At 39.1% G+C, this 6,189-nt stretch overlaps 1 long non-coding RNA gene across 1 annotated transcript; it reads right to left on the minus strand.

The window, feature by feature from the left end:
- Positions 1 to 2,815: 2,815 nt before the first annotated feature.
- LOC139835295 (uncharacterized) lies at positions 2,816 to 5,863 on the minus strand. Its single transcript, XR_011751095.1, has 2 exons — positions 5,311 to 5,863; positions 2,816 to 5,212 (listed from the first exon to the last, which is right to left on the minus strand). It is a non-coding gene; the product is annotated as an uncharacterized lncRNA (long non-coding RNA).
- Positions 5,864 to 6,189: the final 326 nt, after the last annotated feature.

Raw genomic sequence — 6,189 nt, forward strand, 5'->3', positions numbered from 1 at the left:
CATCCCCTCGTTGCTCCCATCTTCTAGATTGCATCTTGGCTTGGATTGCGTGTTCGCGGTAGGAAAATTTTTGTTTTCTATGCAACGTTATCCTACAGTGGTATCAGAGCCGTGTCTATGCATAGATGGTTGCACGAGTAGAACACAATGGTTTGTGGGCGTTGATGCTCTTGTTATCTTTAGTTTGAGTACTTTGCATCTTTGTGGCATAGTGGGATGAAGCGGCTCGGACTAACTTTACATGACCGCGTTCATGAGACTTGTTCCTCGTTCGACATGCAACTTGTATTGCATAAGAGGCTTTGCGGGTGTCTGTCTCTCCTACTATAGTGAAGATTCAATTTACTCTTCTATTGAAAACATTAGTATCAACGTTGTGGTTCATGTTCGTAGGTAGATTAGATCTCTCTCGAAAACCCTAAACCATGTAAAATATGCAAACCAAATTAGAGACGTCTAACTTGTTTTTGCAGGGTTTGGTGATGTGATATGGCCATGATATGATGATGAATATGTATGAGATGATCATTATTGTATTGTGGCAACCGGCAGGAGCCTTATGGTTGTCTTTAATTTTCATGTTGAGAGGTATTTCAAAGTAGTTGTAATAGTTGCTACATGAGGTGAACAACCATGAAGACGGCGTCATGAACCTTGACGCTACGCCGACGTTGATGGAGATCATGCCCGTTGATGATGGAGATCATGTCCGTGCTTTGGAGATAAAGATCAAAGGCGCAAAGACAAAAGGGCCATATCATATCACATATGAACTGCATGTGATGTTAATCCTTTTATGCATCTTATTTTGCTTAGATCGCGACGGTAGCATTATAAGATTATACCTCACATTAATATCAAGATAATAAAGTGTTCTCCTCGTATGCACCGTTGTAACAGTTCGTCGTTTCAAGCATCTCGTGATGATCGGATGTGATAGATTCAACGATTCACATACAACGGGTGTAAGCCATGTTGCACACGCGGAATACTTGGGTTTGCTTGACGAGCCTAGCATGTACGTACATGGCCTCGGGACAACGGAAACCGAAAGGTTGAACACGAGTCATATGGATGATATGATCAACATGTTGATGTTCACCATTGAAGCTACATCATCTCACGTGATGATCGGTTTTGGTGTAGTGGATATGGATCGTGTACCACTTAACAACTATGAGGGATGTTGTATTAAGTGGGAGTTCATTAGTAATTAGATTAAAACATGAACTAATTATCATAAACATAGTCTGAGTAGTATTTTGAATTAATTTTGTAGTATTGGCATCCGTTTTCTACCATGCGCTAGTCTTGTTATTGAGATAGAAATACTGTTAAAATCTGATAAGAAACTTTACGGATTGGTACCGTATTGTTAAAGAATCAAGAATTGATTAAGTCCTATTGCAAACTTTTAGTAAACCTCACATTGTTGATTCAAAGAGCTATGGTTTCAATTAGTACTTAAAGTTATCTTGTCTCCGTGAAACTTGAAGTTCAAATCTGTTTGAAAAGTAAGGAGCTGAAAATTTAGTTTTCAGAAATAATCAAGGTATGAGATATATGTGATATCTAAGACCTTATTGCAAGATGATAGAATAAAGTTTGGTAAGACTACATAAACTCATAAGTTTTATGGGAATGTACGAAGGTTGAAGACGCAAGGCGTCACAATCCTCCAACTATTGGGGCACTAACGATATTCGCATATCCATGAAGTGACCATCCTTAATATGCACCGTTGCTAAAACTCGTCGTTTCGAAGCATCACGTGATGATCGGGTGTGATAGATTCTACGTGTGCATACAACGGGTGCAAGCTAGATTTGCACATGCAAATACCAAGGTTAAAACTTTACGAGCCTAGCATGTACAGACATGGTCTCGAAAAGTCGTCATGATATGATGGATAAAATTATGAGTGAAATTGTTCATCATATTACAAAGTTACTAATAGTGAAATCTGGAACACTTATCATATGATGATCAACTTCAAAGTAAGAACCTCAAGGTTATTGGTATTTGACCAACAAACCTAGAAGTTATTAATGTTGAAGTGTTTTTCTGAATAATGAGGAAAGCTAAAAGAGAAACTGCAAAAGATATTTTGGCAAAAAGAAAAGAAAAGACTAGAAAGTCTAGCTCGTGTGTATATAAATGATATACATGTTATGGTTGTATTCCTAGTTAAGTCACACAATGAAATTCTTGGGTATTAGTACCATATTGGTTGGTATGAAGTGTCATACAAAACAACGCAATACAAGAATACAATGGCCTAAGTGACTGACAAGGAATATGATAGAAAAGCACGTCTGGAACAAAATAAAGTGTTATTATGTTCGTCGTTGGCATTCTATCTAGCCCTTAGAATTTATAATAAAGAACTTAATAATTGTTATTTTGCTCTGGTCAAATGAAAACAATGAGTTGTTCAAATTATGATATTACTCCATGTACGATGGATAAGTTATTATAAACTAGCTGGCTGACCCGCGCATTTGCGCGGCTAGCGTTGTGAAGATAGTATTGTTTACATCATGTATGTATTTCAGATACTTATTAGTTGTCAAAACCTAGAGAAGTTTGAGTGAAAGCTTTTTGGGTAGCCAAGTATTACCAGCATAGACAAAAATCTGAAATAATTTTACATCTTGTACTTATGATTGTCAGTTACACAATGCACATGCCTTTTTCCCTTAGCTTTTAAGGGGATCGAGCGTGTATCATTCCTTTTGACTTTATTGATGGCGTTGTCCATATCTTCCCGTAATAGTCATCACATTATGGAATCCATCAGATGTCGTATCATCCATAAAATAAATCCAACTAATATTTTATACTTAACATTCATCCTTTGATAAAATAGCTAACCATATTGATATGGCAATTTTGAGTTAGCCGACTGGCCAGCTGGGCTTCCCGTGATGTGCAGCTATATAACAACCGGGCAGGTGCACGAATCTGCTTCATGCATGGATAGGCTGTTGTGCTGGTAATTTTTTTTTGTCATGGTCAGATTATGTCACCATGCTAGCCGGCCGGCCGAGAAGTTATCACCGTGTGGAGGAGCCTGCATGCAGGTGGCTCAGCTCTCCGTCTTCTAGCCTTGCCTGTAGCACATCGGCCATGGACATGCAGGCTTCATGCTTCGTGTCTGGCATCGACCAATGGGCGGCACCAAGACAATGTATTCTCTTATCTCAAATACGCAGTTGGCCATCTAGGATTCCATTGTACATATTTGCCGCCTAGGATCTCACTGAAAAATCCTTCGCCTTCTAATTGCTGCCGCTCTTCACGTTCTTGCCCTGCACTGATCAGAATGAATTCTTAGTTGCATTTCTTTCCCCTATAGTTAGGAAGGGGGTCGTTTTGCATATTGGAATAACTTGCTTGTAGCTGCTGTCTCAATATTATAGCACTTCAGAACCTAGGCGCCATTATTTCCCCATGTCATTAATGCCAATGGATCTAAACCTACATATTCCAATGCTGATACATATCTGTGAAAACATGAAACCCAAATTCATATTAACCTGGTGAGATAGAAATCAATAACATGTCTTCGAGGTTGACACCAGGCCATTAACAAAGAACATTTGCATTTGTAAACTAATTACTAATGAAACAATTTTTTTTTATGAAACTAAATATACTATAATAGTGCATCACATTGTCTACTAAAATGTACACACCAAAGTATATTGTGATGTTGGCTTAAACAATACTGAACATGCGGCTCTAAGAAAAATATAGTAAATAATTACGATGTCCGAAACTATATATTAATCTAACATAGAGATTGCTATATATGTTAGAAAAGATGGTTACAAACTGAAGGGAAAGGGCCTAAGATGAAGCCGAAAGACGTAGGCTCTAGGCTGGTTGACCATCAGCCACGACAATACCCAACTCACCCTACGTCTCTACAAAAAAAAAATGATTAGCGTTCTATATAAATAGGACTAAATAGTTCTTCTGTGGAGATCATTCTCCAAGTCATGTGCTGCACATAGATGGAATGGAACTCATCCTCCTAAACTATTTCGATGATTCTGGCTTTTCTGACATATTCACATAGTTGCGCGCTCTTATGATAGCCCTTTTATAAGTGTATATACTTTTTTTCTTAAGTCCAGATAGGTGCTTTTTAATAAAACAATACCAGGGAAAGCAAGGTATGCATAACGCTCATTAGCATGCATTCTTTTGAGTGTGTTGTACTTTGAGAAGGAAAAATTCTGCGAGAAACATACCTTCTAAGAACAATTTAGACATGTAGTCTGCATTTCCTTTAGCATCTGTCAATGTACTCAGACTTGGCCGCTGCATTTGCTAACAAAAGAACCTTCCCAGGTAAAAGAGAAAACTTATCTATTTATAACTTTTTTTTCATTTGATGACGAAAATTCAGAGATGTAACAGTGTTGCAAAGTGGTTAACTCAAAAACATAATTTAGCAGAACTGCTACACGTAATCGGAGAAACTTTTGTGCAAAACTGTAATATCCTAAGCTATATATCAGCATAACATTATTTGGAGTCTGTGTGTTGCATGAATCCTTGGTATTTGCTTAAATTTCACATAGTAAACTTCAAGGATTCCTTATCTCCTAGAAACACAACTGATCAGCCATGGATTCAAGCCGTTCACCCATAGGCCGCATCATCGTATATGTAGTTGTTCATAGCATATATACACATGTCTGTAGCCTATACTCATATTGTAATCAGAGTGTGAATTAACTTACCCTAGATCAGCAAACTCTAACCAAACTGAAAACCTAAAAGAAAGAGCAAATATCCATGAAGATTGCAGAGATTCTAACCATCCCACTTGATTTGATTCATGCCTTTTCCCTGCATAGTGAGATATCAAACCATCAATGTTTCACTGCAAAAGAAACAGCTGAAGACGATGTCAATTCCTTACACTCCAGAACATCATGTTCGGTTGAATCCAAGCAAAAGAAAAGGAAATCTTCATAAATTTTTGAAGCCCAACAAACTTGAGAAATGATGTTATTCAATCTGAAAGAAATGACACAAATGGAAAGATAACAGACAACCTGCGCTGGTGATTCTCGGATGCCACAGATCTGCAAAGCCGGCACCAAATAGTTAACCCTGAAGTTCAGGCGTGGTGTAACAAAGGCAATCACGTACAACGTTTGAGGCAGAGGCAACAGTACGCATCTACTTGTAGTTGCTGCATGATAAAACTATGGAAACTGAATTGCTTTGCAAAAGATTCGTAAATTAAACAATGTGACCGAGCATATAATAGGGAGAAGCAATGCAACTTACCTCAGATCAAAGACCTGGAAACGATGATCCAGGAAAACGTTCAATCGCTGCTTGGGTGTGGTACCGTATTGCTAATATCGTTGCATGGCTGATGGTTCTGTATTGGTAGTTTGATCGGCATCTTCTTTTGACTTCCCTGCGTGTGAGTTCCTTCCTGTAATCTTCTGTTCCTCTCAAACTAAATAGATCTACTGACCTGTCAAGCCGGATGGTGAGCCAATTCTTGAGATTCATGGATGGAGATGAAACGCCGGACGTTGGAGAACCATTCACCCAGCCGCCTGTGGTGTGCGCTAAAGACGACGACGGCCGCTGGATGCCTGGATCGCTGGAGAACCACCCCCAGTCGCCCACCGTGCCCGTTGAAGAGGACGTCCGCCCGATGGCTGCAACTGTTATCATAGATTGAAGGGAAAATTGAGACGGAATCTATAGGCGCGCGTAGGTGCTACGCTTGTATAGGCGGGCGATGATCCTACGACGAAGAGTCGCCAGCCTGCGATGCACCAATGGATCGTCATTGATTGTTCTTGAATACGAACCCTAGGAAAGAGTCTAGGTATAGTACAACACAGTCAGGCACGGGTCGGCCGGCCTATACTGATTAATGACTTTCAGCCATTGAAACTCCTTAGCCATTGATTGGTCAATCTATGCCGTTCATTGTTTGTTGTTTTAATAATATAATAGATCTTAATGGTGAAACACACATACATAAAACTGACGCTAAAATGCCATAAGGCAAATGATTTGAATTCCACTTATTTGTGGAACCGCCATTTAGGTCATGTTAGAAAGGAACGCATGAAGGAACTCCATGCAAATGGATTTTTGGAGTCATTTGATTTTTGAATCATTTGACGCTTGCAAATCTTTTCT

The sequence above is a fragment of the Lolium perenne genome, chromosome 1, assembly GCF_019359855.2.
Source record: "Lolium perenne isolate Kyuss_39 chromosome 1, Kyuss_2.0, whole genome shotgun sequence".
Classification (NCBI taxonomy): Eukaryota; Viridiplantae; Streptophyta; class Magnoliopsida; order Poales; family Poaceae; genus Lolium; species Lolium perenne.